At 37.5% G+C, this 23,968-nt stretch overlaps 1 protein-coding gene across 26 annotated transcripts in view; it reads left to right on the top strand.

Moving 5' to 3' along the window:
- The window catches only part of Ppfibp1 (PPFIB scaffold protein 1), a 194,274-nt gene that overhangs the window by 58,951 nt on the left and 111,355 nt on the right, over positions 1 to 23,968 (top strand). For 23 of the 26 annotated variants that reach the window (XM_087200242.1, XM_087200239.1, XM_087200241.1 and 20 more), the window contains one exon: positions 7,332 to 7,419. The exons of the other annotated variants lie outside the window; for them this stretch is intronic. The gene's annotated coding sequence lies outside the window, so the exon portion shown is untranslated. The remainder of the gene's footprint in view (positions 1 to 7,331; positions 7,420 to 23,968) is intronic. 26 annotated transcript variants of the gene reach the window in all.

The following is a 23,968-nucleotide window of genomic DNA, read 5'->3' on the forward strand; positions in this document are numbered from 1 at the left end:
AATTTCACCCTTTTCATTCCTAATTGCACATTTTTGGTCCTTTACTTTCCTTTTTTTGATAAGGTTGGCTAAGGGTTTGCCCATTTTCTTTTATTCTTTCGAACAACCAACTCTTTACTTCATTGATTTTTTTTTTTTGTATCATTCTCTTAGTCTCCATTGCATTGATTTCTGCTCTGAGCTTTATAATTTCCTCCCTTGTATAAGTTTTGGGTTTGTCTTGCTCTTTTTCTAGAAGCTTGAGGTCCAACATCAGGTTATTTAATTAGGCTCGCTCATTTTTCCTAATATGAGTATTCACTGCTATGAATTTCCCTTGTAAGTCTGCTTTCATTATGTCTCATAGATTCCGATATGTTGTATTGTTGTCATTTAATTCTGGGAACTGTCTGATTTCTTCTTTAATTTCCTCTGTGACCAGTTGGTTGTTCAGAAATGTGTCATTCAGTTTCCACATGTTTATGAAATTCTTGCGGTTTCTTTTGCTATTGATCTCCAATTTCATTGCACTGTGGTGTGATAATACACAGGATAATTTCAGTTCCTTTGCAGTTACTTAAACATGTTCTATGACCGAGTATATGGTCTATTTTGGAGCACGAACCATGTGCACCTGAAAAGAATGTGCATTCTGATTTTGTGGGATGGGACTCTGTGTAAACATGTGAAAAGTTTATTTGTTCAAGAGTTAGAGTTCTAGTATTTTGCTGTTTATTTTTTGCCCTGATTTTTTTTTTTTATACTGGGAATCAAACTTGAGTCATTGTGCTTGCAAGTCAGAAGGTGGAATCACTGAGCTAAATCCTTGGCTTGTTGTTTATTTTTTGTCTAGTTGATCTATCTATGTGTGACAGTTGGGTATTGAGGTCCCCCACTACAATTGTATTAGTGGTTATTTCGTTTTCCATGTCCATTAGTGTTTGTTTTATATAGTTGGGCACAGTATTGTTTAGTGCATATATATTTATGATTGTGATCTCTTCCTCTTGGATTTTTCTGTTTACAAGGATGTACTGTCCTTCTTTGTCTCTTAATTAGTGTTGGTTTGAAATCCATTTAATCTGTAAAGTGGATAGCTGCTTCTGCTTTATTTTGGGTTCTTGTCGCCTGGAATATTGTTTTCCATCTTTTAATTTTCCATCCATGAGTTTGTTTTTGAATTGTTTCTTGCATGCAGCACATTGTTGGATCTTGCTTCTGGACCCATTCTGCCAGTCTGTTTCTTTTGATTGATGAATTGAGACCATTAACATTGATGGTTATAACTGATATGTATTGACTTAACCTTGTCGTGACTTTTTCTTTTTGTTGGATTCTCTCTCTGTGTTTAATTTCTTGTCATGCCCAGTGGATTCACTCTGCTGGGCTTTCTGGGTTTTGATCCTCATTGTCTGTTCCTAGGATATTGTTTAAAATTCTTTGGAGTTCCTAAGGTGCTCTTTGTCATGAAAGTATGTTACTTCTCTATCAATTTTGAAAAAATAGTTTTGCAGGGTATACATCAGTCTGGGTTGGAGGCTGTTTTCCTTTAGGGTTTGAAATATATCACTCTAGGCTCTTCTTGCTTTGAGGGTTTGTGCTGAGAAGTATGCTGTGATTCTGATAGGCTTCCCTTTGTATGTGATTTGTTTCTTTTCTCTAACTGCTTGTAGAGTTTTCTTCTGTTTGGTTTCTGGAATTTTAACTATTATATACCTATGTGTAGATTTTTTTTGATCATGGCTAGTTGGAATCCTTTATGACTCACTTATCTGTATGTCAAGTTCTTTTCTCCTACTTGGGAAGTTTTCTGCCGTTACTTCTGTGAATAGTTTTTTTTTATGTCATCTGCACTCTGTCCTGTTTCTTCATTGGCTCTAATCAGTCTTATGTTATTCTTCTTTGCATCATCTAGCAGCTGCTAGTTTGATTTCTCATGGTCCCTTACTATTTTAAAGAAATTTTTCTTTTCCTGTTCACTAATTGCAATCTTATCTTCTATATCTGAAATTATGTCCTCACATTGGCACATTCTACTGCATAAACTTTCAGTGGAGTTTTTATTCACCTCAGAATATGTTTGAATCTGTTTTATGGATTCCATTTGTTTCTTATGTTGGGATTCCATCATGTACCTCAGCTCCTGTATTTTTTTATCTGTATGTGCTCTATATTTATTAATCATGTCTTACATTATGGGCACAATCTCTGTTGTTATCTGAGAAAGTATTTCTGATTTCTTTTTTTTTTTTTTCTTGCCAGTTCAGTGAGTTCAGGTTGTTGAGTATCAGATTGGTCCATCTCATTTCCCTTTAGGGTTGCCTTAGGGGATCTGGTAGTCTGGTTTTGAGGCTTGTTTATGTGTCCTTTCATTTCAACGAATGCAGCCTGCTGTGCCTTTGTTGAGGCAAGTTTTTGCTCACCCAGTTGTCCTCAATTCTCAGCAAGCCACTAAGCAACCTTTTCTCTGCTGTTTATCAGTGTACCAATTTCTGGGTTCAGAATGGTTGCCTTCTGGGTCCCTGAGCTGACCTGTTTTCTGGGCAGGCTTCTGGCTGGGGCCTGTGCATAGTTGTGATGGTATCTATGCAAGCCTCTGACTAGGGCCTGCCTCCCCGTGTAGCTGTTATCTGGGAGGGCCTTTGGCTGGGTGTTGTGCACCCCAGACCCTGGTGTCTGAGCAGGTTTCTGGCTAGGGTCTCTGCGCACTTACTGATGGTATGGGGCAGGCCTCTGGCTGCTGATTCTGTGCCTGTGCAGTTCTTTTCTGGGCGACCCTTTGGCTTTTGCTTGTGTGCCCAGGCCCCTATCAGGGCAGGGCCCTGGCTGGGATGGGCGTGCAGCAGAGAGGTTCTGGTCCTCACTGCTGATCGCCAGGATCTCTAGGCCTCATCTCTTAAAGGTTTGAACACCTTTCAGTACGATTATAGTGGGGAGACAGCTGATTGTTTTGCAGCCCTGCTGTAAAACATCTAGGGTCATTGAATCCTCAATAGTTTAGATAGAGGGAAGTAGCCACGCGCTTACATCATACCACTCTCTAGGACTGGCCCTGACTATATATATGAAAATATGCATGTAGCAGTAACTCTTATTTAACTTAGAGTCACCTTACTTTCTCTTTTGGATGGTGGTAGTTAGGAGGAATTTGAGGAGCAATCACCTCAAAAAGCAGAATTTACTGTTCCTAAATACTCTTTACTACTAAACTCTTTTATTACTATATCATTATGGGAATACATGAGTCCATCTATACTGATGAAAATTTTTCCTAAGTATAAGTTATTTAAAAGACAAGGAAATCGGAAATGGAAGTCTAAATACAAATGTATGTGTTTGTCCATATTATCTACGTACTGTCCTTACTAGAGAACAAAATACTAAATTAATTGCAAGTATTCCCTCCTCCCTTTATTTTTTTTTTTAACTCAACCCACTATATCTTCAGATTGTGTTTCTGTGCATTGAAAATACCCAGGAGAAAACATTACATCTGTACTGAACATGAACGGACTTTTCCTTGTCAGTATTCCCTAAACAGTACAGAACTGTATAATGACTATTTACATAACATTTACATTGGTATTTAAAAAAAATTTTTGTTGATACATGTTTCTAGTACATGTTGACTGTATTCTTAATGGGGAGTTGGTATGTATGCATAACATTTCTTAATTCTTTTTTTTAATCCCCCTCCCTCTATCCCTCTGCATCTCTTGGTCCTCTTCTCATTCATATATATACAGAGTCCACCAAAAAATGTATATATCAGGAAAAAAAAACTTGTATAAATATTTTAATACTAATTTATTGAGACATCATGAGATTAGTAAGTAACCTTTGGCCTCTACAATTACAGCAGGTGCTCAAAAGTGGTGAACATTTATTAGTGTGGTGAATTACTGAAATATGTGTACTTCTTTTGGCAGATTCTGTATATATATGTATATATATATTTTTTCTTAATACATGTTTGTAGTACATGGTAATCACATTCCTCATAGGGACTTGGTACATGTACACAACACTTTACAATGACCCCCACCCCTTTTGTAATTTCATTTCCTTTCCCTCCCTCCCCATCCCCATCTCTGTTTCCTTCCCATATGTCAAAAATCCATCTCAATATTTCCTATTCTGTTTTATTTTGCACTTTATTTATACATTGAGTTTCTCATATAAGCTCTTGTGTCTGATTTACTTCACTTATGGTAACTTTATGCTCTCAAGGTACATCCACTTCCTACAGATGACTCATTTGTCCTCTTTTTGGCTGAGTAATACTCCATGGTGTGTAAATACCACACTTTATCCATTCATCTGTTGATGTACATACAGGCTGGTTCCAAGATTGAGCTATGAAGACTTGTATTGCTAGAACATGGTAGACATGTATCACTGTAATGTGACTGTAATGTGATGTCTTTAACTCTATCAGGAAGATACCTAGAAGGGGAATAGTTGGGGCATATGGAACTTATAATATTAGTTGTTTGAAGAGTCTCTACTGATTTCCACAGTGATTGTACCAGTTTACACTCCCAACAACAGTGAAGAAGAGTTCCTTTTTCCTTGCAGCCTCTCCAACATTTGTTATTATTTGATTTCTTGAAGATACATAGCTGTTCTTTCTGGAATAGATGGAATGTTAGGATTGTTTTAATTTGCATTTCTCAAGTGACCAGCAATGTTGAACATTTTTCATACATTTATTGTCCATTTACACTGCTTCATCTGAGAAATGTCTATTCATTTCAGATGGCCAATTTTTGATTGGGTCTTTAAATTTGAGGTTGGAGTCTAATTTTTCTGAGTTCTTTATATAGTCTACATATTAGTCCTTAGGCTGAGGAGTAGCTGGCAAAAATTGTTTTCCATTCTCTAGCTTGTCTCTTCACTCTGTTGGTGATTTCCTTTGCTGTGCAGAAGCTTTTTAATTTGACGTTTTCCCATTTGATTCATGGTATTAATTCTTGTGCAACCAGGATTCTGTTCAAAAAGTCCTTGCTTACCCACTGCAGTGTCTTCAAGAATTTTACCAATTTTATCTTCCAGTAGATGAAATGTTTCAATTTTAATATTTAGATCTTTGATTTATTTTGATTTTTGTTCAGCACATGGTGAGAGATATGGGTCTGGATTCAATCTTCAGGATGTGGATAGCCACTTTCCCCAGCACTATTTGTGAAAGAGGCTCTTTCCTCCAGTGAAAAGTATTTGGCCCCCGTGTCAAAGATGAGGTAGCAGAATGTACTTGGAGTTGTTTCTGTATCCTCTGTTCGGTTCCATTGATACTCAAGTCTGTGTTTTTGCCAATACTAGGCGCTATTTTTATCACTGTAGCTTTGTAGTATAACTTGAAGTCTGGCATTCTGATACCTCTGCCTTGACTTTGTTCCCCAGAATTGCTTTTACTATTCTGGATCTCTTCTGGTTACGTATGAATTTTAGGATTGTTTTCTCTAGTTCTCTGAGGAAGGCTATTGGTATTTTGATCAGGATTGTGTTAAATCTGTGTAACAGTTTTGAAAGTATGGTCATTTTGACTTTTATTGGTTTGTCTATCCAGGAGCAGGGTATATCATTCCATTTTCTGATATGATCTTTGATCTCCATTTTCAAAGCACCGTAGTTTTCATTTTAGAGGCCTTAAACTTCCTTGGTTAGGTTAATGCCTAAGTATTTCATTTTCCCTCATGTTAGTGTGAAAGTTATTGATTCCCTAATTTTCTTACTGATGTATAGAAACACAATTGATTTTTGAGTGTTGATTTTATTTGCTACTATGTTACTGAATAAATTGTAGGAGTCTTTTGATAGAGTTTTTTTTGTGTATTCTATGTAGAGGATCAGATCATCTACAAATAATGATAATTTAACTTATTCTTTTCCTGTCCATATACCTTTTATTTCTTTCTCTTACCTTATAGTTCTGGCTATTGTTTCAGGAATTGTATTGAATAGGGGTGGTTCAAAGATAGTGGACATCTTTGTCTTGTTCATGATTTTAAAGGGAAAGTTTTTAGTGTCTCTGTTTAATATGATCTTGATCATTGGTTTGTCATAGATGGCTTTTATTAGATTGAGATAAAGATCTTCCATAACTATTTTCTTAAGGCTTTTTATTGTGAATGGATGTTGGATTTTTGTCAAATGATTTTTCTCTACCCATTGAGTTGATCATGTGATTTTTTTTAATCCTTAACTTCTGTTTATGTGGTCTATAATATTTATTGATTTGCATATGTTAAACCATTCCTGCATCCCTGGAATGAATGAATCCTAGTTAGTCTTTTTTTTGTTCCAGCCTTTTCTGGATTTAGGATGAGAGTAATGCTTGCTTCAATGACTGTGAGTATTGCTTCCTTTTCAATTTCATTAAAGAGTTTAAGGAGTTTTGGCATTATATATTCTCTAAAGTTCTTATAGAATGAACTTTAGTGAATCGTCAGGACCTGGGCTTTTCTTAGTTGGTAGTTTTTTTGCATCCTTTTTGAATTCAATGTGTTTCTTATATACTGCATAGCATTGAATCTTGTGTCTTTTGATTGGGGAATTGAGGCCATTTATATTGAGGGTTATTACTGAGAGGTACTGTCTTATTCCTGTCTTTGCATTGTTTTCCTGTTGCTGATTTCTTCGTTTTACCTTTTGCTTAGCTGCTCATCTCACCAGGTGTATTCATTATTTTTGACTTACTAGGTTTGTTGGCTTTATTGTCTCTTGCTAGGATATCCTTGAGAATTTTTTGGAATGTTGGTTTGCTGGCCATGAATTTTTTGAGGTGCTCCTTGTTATTAAAAATACCTTATTTCTCCATCAATTTTGAAGGAAAGTTTTGCAATATATATTGTCAGGTAAAAAAGCCGAAAACCAAGACCAGACTAGGCCACAACAAGCCTTTATTGTAGGAACAATCTACCGGGCTGTCTCTAAACAAAGGAGAGACAAAAGCAATTTGGCCAGGATGGGGAGTGCTTCTTATAAGAGCTGGGGTGGGGTTAAGTGAGGTAGTGGCTAGGGACTGGAGGAGCCTGTGATGTCACTAGTTGCTAGGAGGAGAGCAAGTATTAGTTTACTGTTTTGGTGGGAGTAGGAGCATGTTGGAAAGAAGGTAGCTGTTATATACAGCAGCCACCCTAAATTGGAGGGAAATCTATCATATATAAATCAAGGTTGGAAATTATCTTTTAGGGATTGAGACACTTTATTCCAAGTCCCTCTGGCCTTTTAAGTTTTGTGTTGAGAAGTCTGCTATAATTCTAATGAGTTTACCTTTTGTGCCTCCCTCCCCCTGGGGGGTTGCTGTAGTTTGAAATCAGTGTTGTTATTTCTATTTTTATGTCTTTCAGTATAGAAGATCGCATATGAATCAGTTTAAGAACATGCAAGCTTTGAAGAGCTGAAAAAACCCCAGCAATAAACCTGTGTTTTCAAACTGTAAGTAAACTAACCACTCTCCTTCACTCATTTTTTAACATCTTTATACCTGTAGCTATTGTTCTTTAGTTGTCTTAGTTACTTTTCTTTTGTTGGTGAGACAAAATACCCCACACCCAAAGTTAAAGGGGAAAAGGTTTATTTGACTCACAGTTTGTAGAGGTTTCAGTCCATAATCACTGGCTCCAAGGCAGGTTGTCTCGGCATAGGGGCCTCACAGAGGAGAACAGTTTATGGTGCCCAACTGGTAGCAAAACCAACAAAGAACCTTAACAGCAAGTCTTTCTGCCTCTTTTACTTTATCCAGACTACTGGGATTAGGGTGATGCCAAATTAATCAGTGTACTGATTTGGAAATCTCATACCCTTAATCCTAGCATCACACACTATAGATTCAGCCACCTCTGAAAAAGCCCTATGACCACACGAGGCTTTGGGGGGAACATCTAGACACAAGCCATAACAGTTTGTGTGTCAGTAATCTGCCTTCTTGTTTCATCTATGAAAATTTATGACCCCCCTACCTCTTTAGTTTTTAATTCTAAAAGTAGTATTGATACAGGAAATGATATCAGGACCTCCAAATATGATATAAGGGAAATACTATAACTCCCAACCTGTTAGTTGGGTTGTCAGCACCTCTGATACATCACATACATGTTCTCTAAAATCACAGAATAAATTCTAGGAACAGTGGAGGTTAAGAGTAGGAAATGTTTATTGAGAGGATAGCTCCTGAGAGGTGGGAGGGGTCCCAAATAGGTAGCCAAGGACCCCACTTTTCAGAGGAAGTTTTCCAGAGCAAAACCCATGTGAGTACAACATGGATTACAGCTATGATTAACCAATAAGGTTACAAGTATAGTCTCTTAGGTAATAGTGATCCAGTGAGGGAACAAGTCACAACAAGTGCACATGGAAAGAACAGAGACTTTTTCTAGGAAATGATGGGTCTGGAGGTCTTGGTCACCCACTGGGGTGACTGATGTCTATGTAGACTTCATTAGGCCAGGTGTTACTGCTTATCTTGTCCTTTGGGGAAGTGTGCAGGTCTGGTCATTTTCTGTTTGTCTTGAGGTCTGGTTGTAATATGTTTTCATCTTTTACACTGACCATCTTTTGCACAGGGATTAACTGCCTATAATATTTCTACCTAATTTAGCTGTCTATAATAGTGTGACTAAAACCCATTGGCTTCAGTGTTTAGGATGTTGTGGCAGTTAATGAGCAAATCTTTATTTGGCACAAAAAGGGAAAATACAGGCATGGCATGGTTGCATATAAAAGATGCATTCTCTCTCTTCAGTCTCTTTATTTAACTTCATAGATCATTTCAGCACCTATTGGACTAAGAAAATGAGGTGGTAGTTTTCACAAACGGATTTACCTCCTTTTAGCCCCTTTCTCCCCATTCCTACTCATTCATTACTACTGTTTATTGACCTTACACTGAGTGATAAGCATTTGATTAAGTTGATTTAGTACTCATTCAAAAATACTTTTTCTAAATGCTTGCCATGTGGCAATTGCTGTTCTGCCACTATTATCTAATTCTTGTGGCAATTTTGCAAACTAGGCCTTAATATGTCAGTGATCCAGGTGAGAGAGGACAGTGAGGGCCAGAGAGAAGAAAAGAGTGTACTTATCATCAGCCACACAAGTATGGGCAGGGTGCTGCATGACTTCTTCCAGTTTACCATGCCCTCACTAGTGTTTAAATGCTCTTCCTGGCACAGGTGTCAGTAAAAATCTGAACATCTGGGTTGTGTTGTTAACTGTAATGTGATTCTAAGATAGAGAAACTTCTTCTCATATTTGAGATGAAGCTTTGATACTTTTGATGAAGAGTTAAAAAATCTCTTGTCCAGTTGCAGCCCTTCTGTAGATTTTTTCTGTGCTCCCCAGAAAATGATTGCAATTAAGCCAACGGGGCGGGGGTGGGTGGGAGTGTGTTAGAGCAGATGCTTTCAAGTGTGTTGTTCCATAGGCTCTTTATTGAAGTGCTTATGCATGGAGGAAAATTTACATCATTATTGGATGGCTTGATGCAATAATTTTTACAAAGTGTATGCACCTGTGTCACCAGTGCCTCAACTAACAGAAAATTACCAGTGCCTAGGAATTGCCCTCCCTTCTTGCTCCTATGCGTAGCCAATATCTTGATTTTTTTTCAATATCTTGACTTCTGATGCCTTTGGCTAGTGTGTTTTTTAAAATTAATAAATAAAATCATATAGTGTGTGCTCTTTTGTGTCTGGCTTATTTTTAAATTATGTTTGAGAAACATCCGTATAGTTTGCTTTCTTCATTGCCTTTGTCCTAATACTATTTATTTTATTTAAGTAAGTTTTATTGGTACATTTTAGGTATACAATATAATGACATTCCTCATTGGAAATTTGCACCTTTTTATAATCTCTCTTGGTTATTTTTTCCCCATTCCTCTGCCCTCCCTTCAATCCCTCGACCCTATCCTATTTACAAAGACTTTGTTTCCATTTTTTCCTTTTCTCATATTAACTCCCTTCCCTTCTTTCCTTTCCCCTAGCCCTCCCACTTCCTTCCCCTTTGCCCCTTTTCTTCCTATTTCACATTATCCATTATACCTTTTAGTCCTTATTTACACTTTCTGTTTCTAACACTAGAGAAACTATTTGGTATTTACACATGTGTGTCCTAATTATTTCTCTTAAGAGTATGCCCATTGGATTCATTCTGCTGGGCTTCCTGGGTTGTGATCCTCCTTGTCTTTTCCTAGGATATTGTTTTAAAATTTTTGGAGTGCTGGTTTGGTATTGGTGAAGTTCCTAAGGTGCTCTTTGTCATGAAAGTATCTTATTTCCCCATCAATTTTGAAAGATAGTTTTGCAGGGTACATCAATCTGGGTTGGAGGCTGTTTTCCTTTAGGGCTTGAAATACATCATGCTCTTCTTGCCTTGAGGGTTTGGTTTGAGAAGTCTGCTGTGATTCTGATGGACTTTCCTTTGTGTATGATTTGTTTCTTTTGTCTAACTGCTTGTAGAATTTTTTTTCTTCTGTTGGGTTTCTGGGTTTCTGAAATCTTAAGTATTGTATGCCTATGTGTAGATTTTTTTTGATGAAAGCTAGTTGGAGGCCTATATGCCTCACTTATCTTTATGTCAAGTTCTTTCCCCCCTCCTTGGGAAGTTTTCTGCCATCACTTCTGTGAACAGCTTTTTTATGTCATCTGCATTCTCTCCTGCTTCTTCATTGACTCTGATCGTCTTATGTTATTCTTTGCATTGTCTAGCAGCTGCTGGATTGTTTCTCATGATCCCTTACTATTTTAAAGACGTTTTTCTTTTCCTGATCAGTAATTGCAATCTTATCTTTGATATATGAAATTCTGTCCTCATATTGGCTCGTCCTGCTGCATAAACTTTCAATGGAGTTTTTAATCTCCTGGAAATGTGTTTGCATCTGTTGTACGGATTCCACTTGTTTCCTATCTTGCGATTTCATCATGTTCAGCTCCTATTTTTTTATCTGTTTCCTCTCTAGATTTATTAATCACGTCTTGTACTATGGGCACAATCTCTGCTGTTATCTGAGAAATTATTTCTGATTTCCTTTTTTCCACATCCTCTTTTGTTGCCAGTTCAGGGAGTCCAGGTGGTTGATTATCAGAGTATTCCATCTTGTTCCCCTGTGTGGTTGCTTTAGGTGATCTGGAAGTCTGGTTTTTCAAACTTGTTTACACTTCTCATTTCAAGGAGTGTGGGGGATATGTGCTGCTGGCACCCTCACAGCTGTCTTCAGTGCTTGGGGCAGTGGTACAGTAGAGCAGAAGGTCCACCTTCTCTGCCCTATGGTAGCTCTGCTCCTCGGCTCTGGGGTGGTAAAGCTGCCCAAAAGGTTCACTTCCTCGGCTCTGGGGGTGGTAGTACGTTGGTCTGGAAGTTTTGCTTCCTCTGTGCTCGGGGTAGCTTTCCTCCAAGGTGCTGGGGGTGGTGGTACAGCAGCCCAGAAGTTTCCCTAGTAATATTTATGTCATCTGTTTCATGGTTTGCTGGGCATTTAGGTTTGGGCATATTATTGATAGTGTTTTATTTAATATTTTCATGGATATCTTTTGATATTGATTGTATTTGTTTGTTTAGGGCCTACTCAGTGTAGGGGAAAATGAAGCCTAAGATGATACACTTTGGTTCAGGCTGTGGGAGGAGATTTCTCGTGGATATTAAGTCCAAGTCAGGAAGATTTTGGCACAAGCATAGGATATTGGTCTCAGTGTAATGTAAATAACAGATATAATGAAGGTCAATGTTGACCTGTGTAAATAACTTATATAACCAAAGTTTTTTCTCAGCACATGTCCACTATTGTGTACTGTATTTTGGCATAAGTGTAGACTGCCATGAGGGCTGGCAAGAGACTAAGCAGCTGAGGACTGCTTTGAGAATGGGCCAGCTAGAGGTGGAGGTTGCACTCGGCTGAACAGCAGCTCAGAATAAAGGCATGGTCAGACAGTTCCATGACTGTCTCTTCTTTAGGCTGCTGAAATCTCAAACGACTCTCCCCAGTCTGAACTGGTGACAAGATACTCAGTAACTTAGGTTTACTGAGTGATGAGAGTGATGCTGAACTAGACTTCTCTGAAAGCACAGCAGTTGATTTTAGGCAGCCTGCTGTGTTGTCTGCTTCCACAGGATGTTCTAAGCATACTTTCTTATCAAGAACAGATGAGGTTTTCTTAGTTTACTCAGAGGGTGTGGCCAAGTGGAACTCCATCTGGTATGTGTGTGATGGGCTGCCTTAGAAATTGAGGACATCTATAAACCTGATTAAGAGCCTGGGAAAGTGACAACAGAAGAAGGGTCAAGTTATGAGACCTGATATTTTAAAGAGATGACTAGAGAAATTAAAATTCAATTGAGCAGTTTTTGAATGAATTAACTATGATTTCTTTGTTTTAAGGAAATCTTGAAAAAAGTCCTTAAAGTATGAATCTTAAGCCAAGAATTATTAAACCAGGAAAAAAAAAATGCCTGTTTCTAAACAAATTTGGGAGGTAAGGTATAGACTTTGCTGTGAGGTTTTTTATTTGCTCATATATATCTCCACCCCTTTCCTGCCCATAACCTCTAGTGGTTGGCTTTGTCATCTTGTAAAATGGAATTATTAATATGCCAACCCATACTGGGTGTTGTAAATTACCTCTGACAGTTTACTGCAGTATTGTCAGCAGTCTTGCCTCTGGGCAAGCACATAGCACTTCCACTAAGATCAAAATCAGTATTCTCAGTATTTTTCTCTTTCTTGTTTCTAAAATTACCTGTGTGACTGTTTATGATACTTTATGGGAATTTTTGATTTTTACTTTAAATGGTAAACACTAACAAAAATATTTCCCTACTTGGTTCACCAAATGAAACTCAGAGGAAAAATGAAAGGAAAGTCTTGTTCATGTGTCCTTGGCATGTCCCAATATTTGCTTTTGCTATCTCTATTCATCAAAGGGTGTAGATATTTCCATCTAAATTGCATAAACAGGCATTGCATATACACACGTGGTGTTCTTGGATTATGGATGTCACATTGTCATCACACAATTGAGAGTATCCAAATAAAAATTGGGTTTGTTGTTCATATGTTGAAGAAGATATTTATTTAAAAGCAATATAAGCATTAAAATTAAATATTTTAAAAAGCAGTTTAAAAAGTATCAAAATTAAACATTGGATTAAGTGGAATTAGTAAAATAAACACAAAATACTGTTTTGGTTTAATTTACATTTAATTTCTGACCTTTATGTCTTATAACCAGGGGTATCTGGAATGAACTAATTTCAGGCCCAGTCATATAGGAAAGAAAGTAAACTGGAACTTTGAATATTTGTACTTTGAATCATTTCCCATACTCTAGTAACTGGCAGATGGATAATGTATTTGCCTCGTGCAGGTAACACCTGGTCTCTCCTCTCCATTTATGGTTCTTGTTTGTTTTTTGGTACCGGGCATCGAACTTGGGATCTTGGCGTTGTGAAGCAGGCAGCGACACCACTGAGCTAAATCCCTGGCCCCTCTGTTTATGGTTCTTGAGTTTCTGGCTGAAAATGGAGGAAGTTGTCTGGTTATACTGTTTTGGGGGCTGAATGGACTGAGGCACAGATGAGGTTAATGCATGATAGAAAGCTGCAACCTATGTGAGTTTGCAACTATGGTATCTTTACTGCTTTGTAAACAGGATGCTCTGCACCTTTGTAGGTCTGCAACTATGTTATCTTTACCACCTTGTAAACAGAGGACTCCTACCTGTGTGATATTTTGTTTTCATTAAGCTGTCTGAAACTTCCCTTGACCCCCACTAATTTAGCAAAGTTCTGCTCCTGTGAAATTCCACTTGTGCTCCCCCACTCCCTGAGCCCTCCCCAAATAAAAGAGTCCTTAAAAGGACCCTGTAAACTGCCTTTCCTTTGTTCAGAGTTTTTCTGGTGCAAGCTACTCTGGAATGCTGGTTGTGGTAATAAAGGACTCTATTTAATTGAGTGTGGTTTATCTCTATAGTTTCAACTCGTCTGGCCCTTTAACAACCTGTGTACTTGCTCTACCTTCTAGTCTAGCAGTTTGTAAGCGGGCAACTTGTAGCCACTGAAATACTGTCATTCCTAAAGAAGAGCATCTACTATCATTGTCTTCCTTTTTGCCCCTTTCCTTGTACTATTCTTACAGACTTTATTGCTTTAATTATTGTATGCGATTTAATTTTCTGTCTTGTAATATTTTTCATATAAAATTCTGAAGGTATGAATTGAACATCCTTAATCTGATAATCCAAAATATGAAATGTTTGAAAATCTGAAATTTTTATAGTGTGGCATTAAAGTTTGGAATTTGTAGTGTGTTGGATTTTGGATTTTCAGATTAATACTCAGTAAAGGCTATGCAAATATTCCAGTCTGAAACACTCTGAAATCTGAAATACTTTTGGTCACAAGAGTTTTGGATTAAGGGATATTCCACTTATACTGCTTGGGCATGGTAATCTTATTTGGAATCATGTCATAATGTGGTTTCTCTTACACTTTAATTTGTTTGTTATACCTTGAAATCGTTTGTAAATGAATTTCTTTTCATCATGCAATTCACTGAAGGTTTTTCTGTTCATTTTTCTTTTTCTCTAATCTCTCCTCCTACCAAATATGTGTTCACTTTTACTAATCGAATGGAGATTTACTTGGGCTTTTTAGACCTCTCACTTAAAGCAGATGCTTCTTGTGGATGTGGATATGGTGATGAGAACTTTTAGAAGATATTTGCTCATCTTGCCAAATCCATAGCAGTCTTTTCTACTGTGAATTTTCAATTTTTTAGGAATTTGGTAATCAGTGACTTTGATTTTTTTCTCTTTAAAACAAATATGCTAGAGTATAACTTAGAAAAACTTAATAGTTTACATAGTTAGCAAATAATCAAGTATGTATTTTGATTATTGATATGCACCATACACACTGGTTTGTATCTAGGCAGGTGTTATTTTATTTTCTAAGTCACCATACATTTATACATTTAATTAGGAGAACTTAGGGTCTATATGATGACTTGTGTATGCCTATAGTTTCAGTAGTGTTTTAAGAAAGATATCGAAGGGAATTTGAACTCTTCTTTAGTGGATCTGTCGTTTAATATTATGGCATTTTGGAGAAACCTGGGTTCTGATACCAGAGTTTCTATTGCCTCAGGAGTGGAGAAATGGAGGAAGGGATTATTTATTTATTTGCCCTGTATTGGGGATGAACTCAGGACCTTCACATTGAACTACATCCCCATCCAGACTTTATTTATTTATTTTGTTTTGAGACAGGGTCTTGCTGAGTTGCCCAAACTAGGCTAGAACTTTGGATCCTCCTACCTCAGCTTCCCGGAGTGTTGGGATTACAGATGTGCACCACCATGCCTGGGTAGGAAGTAATTTTTTTTTTTTTTTTTTTGGTACCAGGGATCGAACTTGGGTCCTTGCGCTTGTGCAGCAGTTTTTTTTTTTTGGTACTGGGGATCGAACTCTCTCGGGACCGTGTGCTTTCGAGGCAGGTGCTGGAACCACTGAGCAAAATCCCCAGCTCTAGGAAGTGATTTTAATAGTTCCTAAATCCATTATTTAGCATTAGCTCAAGGCTAAGCATCATAATCAGAAAAAGAAGGTGACTCCCCAGGGTGTGCCATGTTCCTTGAATACTATCCTTTCCTGATCAAATCACAGCCCTGAGCCATTTTAGCTAAGAGGAGGAGGGATGTGACAGTTTATAGCCATTGCAGTAGCATCTATTTGTAGAAATTTTGGCAGCTTTTGGACTGGAATAGCCTTGACAGCTTCCTGTCACTGTTACCTTGAACTGCCTTGTAATACCTTGCTAATGAAGTACTCTACACTAATTGTCTTTTGTGTTTTGATTTGTATTTTAAAGCACACGCTGTCATAGTACCATAATTTCATGTTTGTGTGTTTGTGTTATTTTACTTTATTCCTTTGTCTTTGTAGTAGTAGTTATGTACTTGACTTTAGATACACAGGCCATTTGATACTGTGATATTTAGAAATTTTAGAGGAAAAGGTCATCAGCTATCTTTTTGGGCTATTCTGGGCATGTTGTACTCTTTTTTTGGACTTAACTGTTCTTATCCTTGACTTCTGGTTAACTATTCCTCCTCTTTGTCTTGGCCTCTCAACATGCTTGGAAGCTTTTCAGCAGTTCTGCACTTGGATGGCTGTTTTGTCCAACAAATAAACATTATCCTAATCTTGAGGGAGAATGGAACTCCATTTATGTTTTTGGTTCTGAGCGTGGGATTCCTGAAGCAAAGAAGTTCTATATATGATGTTCACGTGTTGTTTCCTCCTTGAGGTTACCTCTTACCAAGGAAAATACAAATTCTAAGGCATTCTCACAAGTTTAGGATAATTTGGTAGTAATTAAACTGTTGTATTCTTTATAAATTTTTAGAAATTATGGAATGCATTATTTGCTTTTAAAAAGTGGGATTTTTGAGATGTTCATGGCTCTGGGAAAATCCAGTGAATGAGTTGCCAAAGATGGAAAATGCCAAGAATATGAAGAAAGAGGCACACAAATCCAAGATTGCACAATGCAGTTTAATAGGGACCTAGGGGTAAAAGTGTGTCTTGGGCAGGAGCAAGGCAGGATAATCCCCATACCCTGAGGCACAAACAGGGGGTTTATATGCTGAGCTACACAAGAATGGGGCATAGCTAACAGAATGTTCCTGGGCTTTCTGAAACAAAACAAAACACAACTGTTTGTGGCCTGGAAGTGTAACTCACTGTTAGGCCCTGGCATGCACAGGGCCATGGGTTTGATCTCTAGCACTATTAATGTGTGAGATGTCAGTAAGAAATAATCTTCATATCAATGACTGGCAGAGAATTCTTGGTTTATCTTATTAACGCCTTTATTTATCCTATAGAGTTTGGAATGCAAATCAGGGTTAGCTGGTGAGCATGATGGCAGTTATACCCAAGATGGCTGTAGTCATGACAAGCTGGATCCCTACAGTGGTCTACATTGGTCTCACTTGAGGACTGGCACAGAATGACTGAGATAGTTGTAAAGTATTATGAGGTAGCAAATATTAAGAGTGATGGCCCCTCAAGCATTAGATATCTCACAAGAGAAAATAGCAACATCCCTCCATGCCCCACAGCACCTTCTGGCCTGTTGACACCTTTTCTTTCCTCCCCTTGGCAGCCAGAAGAGCAATAGGCTATTTTGCTTTGTTTTGTTTTGTTTTCAAAATGGATTGCAGAGGAACAAAAGACACTACTTCTACCAAAGTGGGTGATTTTTGTTTCCTTACTTTGTGTATCCTTAGCAGTGCTAAAAAAAAAAAAAATTAGTATGTATAGCTGAGTGTTTGTGTTCTTTACTTGACATACTCAGTGATTCCTGTTTTCTGCTAGTTATGGTATGTAAAGTCACTGTGGACCCTGAATTACTTTTCCTAGGGGAAATGCAGAATTAGGTTCATGCTGGTCTCTGGTCACAATGGTTTTTGTCAACTGATTAGTACATAACCCTGTTTTATGTGTGCTTCTGTTTAGAAACTGTGCTTAATTGTTGAATTATTAGCATTGGTCTAATGGCCAATCACACTACTGTGCAACACAGGCCTGAATGCCTTACCTAATATGTTTTGTCCTTAGGTTCCTCAGAGCCTTCTTGCCTCAGGGGCACTAGACAGCCCCTCCCCTCTGTGGTTGGAGCCATTTTAAACAAGGAAAACTTTAACAAAAAGCACACAATTGTGAAAACTGTGACGAAGGTTACATCATGAAAAAGGACACTTTATATGAGGGCTGAGCTAAAACAAGATGGCATAGCCTTGCCTCATTCCTCCTCAACTGGGAAAATACATGAGGCAACTCATTTTTTTCTGCTTTGCACATATTCATAATTGACTGTGAAAGCACTTTAAGTGTAGTGCTTTGGGGTTGCAAATAAATTTTAGCATTGTACACAGTCACATATTGACTGTATAAATCTTAACTTTTGGCAGGAAACCTCGATCCAGTTCTACAGTTCATGTAGTCTAGAGACTAAATATAATCAAAAGTAGAAGCTCCTGGAGTGATATGATAGGAAGTGACCATTCCATTTCAGGTATTATCTATTTAAATTATTTCCTTCAGATTAACCATTTCTTTGACCAAATATATATTGTGGAGCTACTATATACAAGAAACCAGGTCATAGGCTTAGGAGTGTGCAAAGGCATACAGGGCATAGGGGTTTTTGCTTAGTAGGAAAGAAAGACAAAGATGTACATCTTTATACTTAAAGTGCTGTAGTGGCACAAAGAAGATGACAATAATTCCAGCTGTATTTTACCGAGGAGCTTGAATGTAACCTGAGCCTAGAATGGTACATTTGGAAGTAGGTTAGCAGCAGGGCAAACTGAAGAAGTGGCATGGTTAGGGCAGTTACTAAAGGAGAGAGTAGCATAAGCATAAGTACAGAGGCAGAGAGGCACAGGGAGAAAGTTTTGCAGAGATTCTGGTGGATGATGGACAATTACTGTGAAGTAAGAACAGAAACATATATCGGGATCCCAAAGGAAAAAGATTTAATGGCACTGTGCTTGAACTTTATCCTGTAGGAGCCATGGCAAGGTTTTCAAACAAAGGAATCATATGGCAGCAACAAGCAGCAGCTAAACTCTGAGCACTTTACAGGTACTTTTACTAACTACTCACTGTGACCTCTTGCAGTCAGTGTTGTTGGTGTTGCTGTTTATAGATAGGAAGCAGGAAGCTCAGAAGGCTAAGTAAATTTCTGAGGGTCCGCGGTAAAGTGATGGACTTGGGATTGAAGCCCCACTTAAGAGCTTGGGTTTTTAACCTGGAATTGGAAAGTAGGGTTCAGGTGGTTTGAGAATTCCAAATTACCGGTGAAGTATTTTAGTATTTATGGGTGTGTATATTAGTTTAAGAGAAAGTCTGTAGCTTTAATTAAGAAGCACTCAAATGTTCACTCTCACATGTTCCCTGTGGACAGTATACGGTATGGGGACTTAATGTCTGGGGTTTTGGTTTGGTTGGAAGAAGCAGAACAATTTAGCACTGTTCAAAATAAAAAGAAATGTCATTGTCAACACAACTTAAAGGAATTACTAGTGTTAAAACTTCAGGCTGTTTCTGACTTGTGAGGAATGAAAAATGTATAGGAAGTACTTTTCAAAGTAGACAAGGGGGAATTGGGAAGGGTAGGGGAAGGGAAAAGAGGGAAAGGAAAAAATATGAGAAGAAAATAATGGAAAAAAGGTCTTTGCAAATAGGGAAGGGTGGAGGGGGTGAAGGGAGTGCAAGGGAAGGGGAAAAAAAATAAGAACCAAGAGACTCATGTAATGTTACAAGATCCCAATGATGAATGTAACTGTATTTTATACCTAAAATGTACCAATAAAGTTAATGGGGGGAAAAAAAACAACAACAAAGTAGACATAAGATAGTGATCCTTGAAATTTGTGTATTTTGAAAGGGGAGGGCCGGGGATTTAGCTCAGTGGTTTCACCGCCTGCTGCGCAAGTGCAAGGACCTGAGTTTGATCCCCGGTACCAAAAAAAAAAAAGAAAGGGAGAGGACTTGCTTCTGTATTGGGCAGAAAGTATTTTTAGTCTCAACGATACCAAAATAAACTCCTAAAATATTACATGTGAAGTTTTAGAAGAATTTCTTGACACCAGCCTGTTCTCAACTGGACCAGTTGAGTTAGGATTTGAGTTAGGATTTGAAGGATGGATATTTAGTAACTCATGAGACAAAATTCCTTACAGCCAAGGAAACCAAAGGCAAGTCCCAGGATAAAGTGAATGAATCCAGATTAAGGAAGTTAATATCTGTGTTTTAATGTTAAATATTAAGTGTTTAATATTTTAACTGTATATATCTAAGATATTACTATCATACAGGCACAGCAAATACGATGCTTTGATAGCAGAGATCTGGATTCACTGTTGATTTTCTTAATATTTTTCCCATCTTTGCTTTTTGATTTTCTCTGCATTTTATAAATTTTTCTAGACCATGTGAAAGTAAGTTGCAGATGTCATGACACTTTACCCTGAAATGCTTCATAGAACTGAGAATTCTGTCTTACATAGCCATAATATTATACTCAGTACATATTCAGTCATATTATCTATTAATAAACATTTGATCATATTGTGTAACAAATGGTCCATCTTCCGGTTTTTCCCAGCAGCTACTGAATATCTGTCTTAGTCACTTTCCCATTCTTGGGACAAAATACCTGACACTCACAATTTAAAGGAGAGGTTTATTTGAGCTCATGGTGTCAGTCCATGGTTGGCTGGCTTGAAGGCAGAAGAAACTCGCTGGTGGAAGGGCGGGGCACAGGAAAGCTGTTCAACCCATGGCAGCCAGGAAGCATAGACAGAAGGGAGGAGCTAGAGATACAAATACACCTTCCCAAGTCATACCACCAGGGATTCACCTCCCAATGGCACATTCAGCTACTGAACTCATCAATGGATAAATCACCCCCACAATCCAATCCCCTTGCAGAAACCCTACCTCTATACCCATGAGTCTTTGGCAGGACATTCCAGATCTGAACCAACCATAGCAATTCCTGTAGCATGATTTTGTTTTGCTTTGCTCTGTAGACTTCATCAAGGATTCAGTCAAAAATCACAACTAACAACTAGTTGTCAATGTTTGTTTAATTTCCGTTATGACCTCCTTTGTTTTCTTGCCTTTTATATTTTTTTGTGTTTCTTGTTAATATGTTTGAAAAGTCCAAGACACCTATCTCGTAGCATGTCCTGCAATCTAGATTCATCTGACTATTCAGATGAATTCATGAATTTGTCTCCTGATCAGACCCAGATTAAACATTTCTAGCCAGTATACAGTGCTGGTCTCAGAAGGTGCATGATGTTGGCTGTGCTAAGTTTCATCACTTGACTGAGTTGGTATTCCCCAGACCTCTCAATTTTAAAGTTTCCTAACTCCTGGAGACTTAATAATGATCTGGGGGATGGTTCTTGGACCATGTGCATATCCTGTTATCTGACAGTCGTTTACCAGCAATTTTAACAGCCATTTTTGATCCTTATGTGATTTCATTATTTGTTGGTGGTTGCAGTGTGTACTACCTGGGTTTCTGAGGTCACTCCCCTAAAAATAAATAGGCCAAAAAAATCTCCTTTTCACCCCATCCCCTCCTTAGGAAAGATCTTGGCCCTAAAGACAGAGAATGAGGGGGTCAATGAAGGTGAAGGCATTAAGATAGTTGAAGTAATTTCTTTTCCTTTATTAGTGTGTCCACAGGGAAGTTCTATGGAATGGAGAGAGAGAGAGAGAGAGCCTGCTGTTTAGTTTAGATTTGTATTTAAAATAAGTTGATGCAGATGAGCAAAAACTAAGTAAATTGCTGTTCTGATTGATTTCCTCCTGGACTGACAGAATTCAATAATAAGTTTAATCTCTTTGAAAAGCCACAACCTTTGAAAAGATAGCCATTTGAAAATATCTTTGAAGTAGTAGTAGTTCTTTCATGAAGCATTTGTATTGAAATCATGTGGACATTAAAACCATGGATTTCCTTGGAAAGGTGTAAGATGAGGCAGAAATTGTTTAATTGGGGGACTTCTTGACCTAGGCTAGTGGTGACGAACCTATGGCACACATGTTATTTGTGTTTTTCTTTTAAGACAAAAGATGTTAATGTAGAGTTATGTTTTCTAAACTAGAACCTCAGTATTCAGGTTTAATTGCAGTGTTGGCCCTTTGCAATAAATACGTGGGTTTGAGTTGCAGTTTGGCACTCAGTCTCTTAAAAGATTTATCATCACTGACCTATGCCAGTACTCTTTTGGGGAATGTATCCTAAGGCTTTTGTACCCACTCTACTGATTACTGGCTCATTCGGTAAATGTTATCTGATGAGGATTTTATTTCACTTGGGAAAGCAGACCGTTGTTGGAGTATTAGGGAATAGCAGAAAAAAGACCAATTCTAAACAGTGCAATATAAAATCCACCCATCCAGTTTGAGATTAGAGAATGTTTGCATGCTATAAAATTATTTCAATTATAATTCATACTGAGAAGACTTAACAGTTTTGAACCAATTAACTAGCCCTCCTAAGTAAACAAAATGATTGTATAATATTGTGGTAAGGACCATAACACTGTGGGAATTTACTTATAATTTGCTTCATTTTCCTTTTTATTTTGTAAGAGAATTTTAGATTCTATTCTTGTGTCCAGATAGACTTGAACCCATATGTGCTCCTGAGACATGAATTTGCATAGCCTATCTTTAAGCTTGGAAAAAAATGTTGCCCCCTGTTTTCCTGATATGGTTCAATCACTTATGTTTTCGCTTACCCTGGAATTTGATTGGGCAAGAAATTGGCATGGCACAGAGAGTCAGTAGCATACTTATATTAGCCTTTACCATTTCTTTCTTTGCAGATAACTAAATACTCCCTATATTGTCTTGATAAATTCTCGTGCTGTTTTCTGGCTAATGTTATGATATTATGGATTATAGAATATGAATATTTTAGTTAATGCCTGATTACTTTAAGCAGCAGAGCTGATAGCCTTGAAGGTTGAGACACTCAATTGAAGAAATGATTTTAGTTTTCAGTCACAAAATAGTGGGCTTCAAAATTTATTAATTAGTATGTCTCTGTCAACTACAGTAATTCAGTGGGAGGCTTGAAAGTTACAGCAAAGCTGTTATGTTTAGTGACCACTTGCAATTCACTCTCAGTCCATTTGGCACCTGCAGTCCCTTCCTCTAGCCCCATCTCCAGCCCCACTTATGTGGCACCAAGCAGAGGACAAGTCATAGTTTTATATGCACCTAACAGCTCCATAACATAATTGACACCAAGATGAATAAGCAAGTATTGAAATATTTCCTATTTGTAAACACCTTGTCTTATTTTCTGAGGTGTGACAATTTGCTTATCTCTACAGAATACATAACTTGAATATTAAAGACAGGTTTACACTGTCAGGCAAATTATTAAGACACTGAAAAATAAACATGAATATGTTAGAAATCTTACTAAAGAACAGAGCTTCTTATTTAGCATAGTTGTTTCAAAATTGGTTTACCTACTTGGGGTGCTGAGGCAGGGTGAAGCCAGCCTGGACTACATGGCAAGACCCTGTCTCAATAAAATAAAAACAGCAATAACAAAAAATTCATTAGTGTATAATAATTGCATATGTTTATCAGGTAACTTGATACATGTACATAATGCTTAATGATAAATTTGAATTAATTCATATTTCAATCTCCATAAACATTTATCATTTCTTTGATTGGGAGCCTTTGCACTCCTCTCTTCTGTTTCTTCATACAGTATATAATAAATTGTGTAGTCACCCTGTGGTGTTCTAGGTCATTAGAACTTATTCCTCCCGTCTAATAGTAGTTTGGTACCCACTGTCCAGTCTCCTTTCTTCCTCCCTCCCCTTCCTTTCCCTTCCTTCCTGGCCTCTAGTCATCTGTTACTCTTCTACTCTCTTCTTCCATGAGATTCATATTTTTAGCTTCCATGTATGAGTGAGTTTTCCATGCTGGCCTTATTTTATTTAGGACAATCTTTTAAAGTAGTTTATTTCTTTGAGTTTTTCTTTGAGCTTGACTTAATTTTTTTGGAATCAGAATAATAATGGAATTCTGGTTGCAAGTCCCTTGAAGATAGGAGATGTCATCTTTCTTTTAGGCTTATTGTGGTGTCTAGTCTAAAATAGAATTAAGACTTAATATTCATTGAATTAAATTTTTAAATTAGTTTCTGAATTCTTAATAGGGTTCTCACTGGTCCTTCTGCTAATGCCCATTTTCTGTGGTTGTTTCTCTTTGCTTTCATTACTCTTAATTCTAGAAGTCACTCACTGTTGATGTAAAAAATAGCAACTCTGTAAGCTGTTGTGTTTTAAAAAAGAAAACTATCTAGAAAAAATTTCAGAGATATAGAACCCATCTCTGTGATAAAAGTGTGATAAAGATACAGTGAATGTTTC

This window comes from Heterocephalus glaber, unplaced genomic scaffold (assembly GCF_053883595.1).
Source record: "Heterocephalus glaber isolate CG9 unplaced genomic scaffold, H.glaber_assembly_v1.0 deba00001733, whole genome shotgun sequence".
NCBI classification, from domain to species: Eukaryota; Metazoa; Chordata; class Mammalia; order Rodentia; family Bathyergidae; genus Heterocephalus; species Heterocephalus glaber.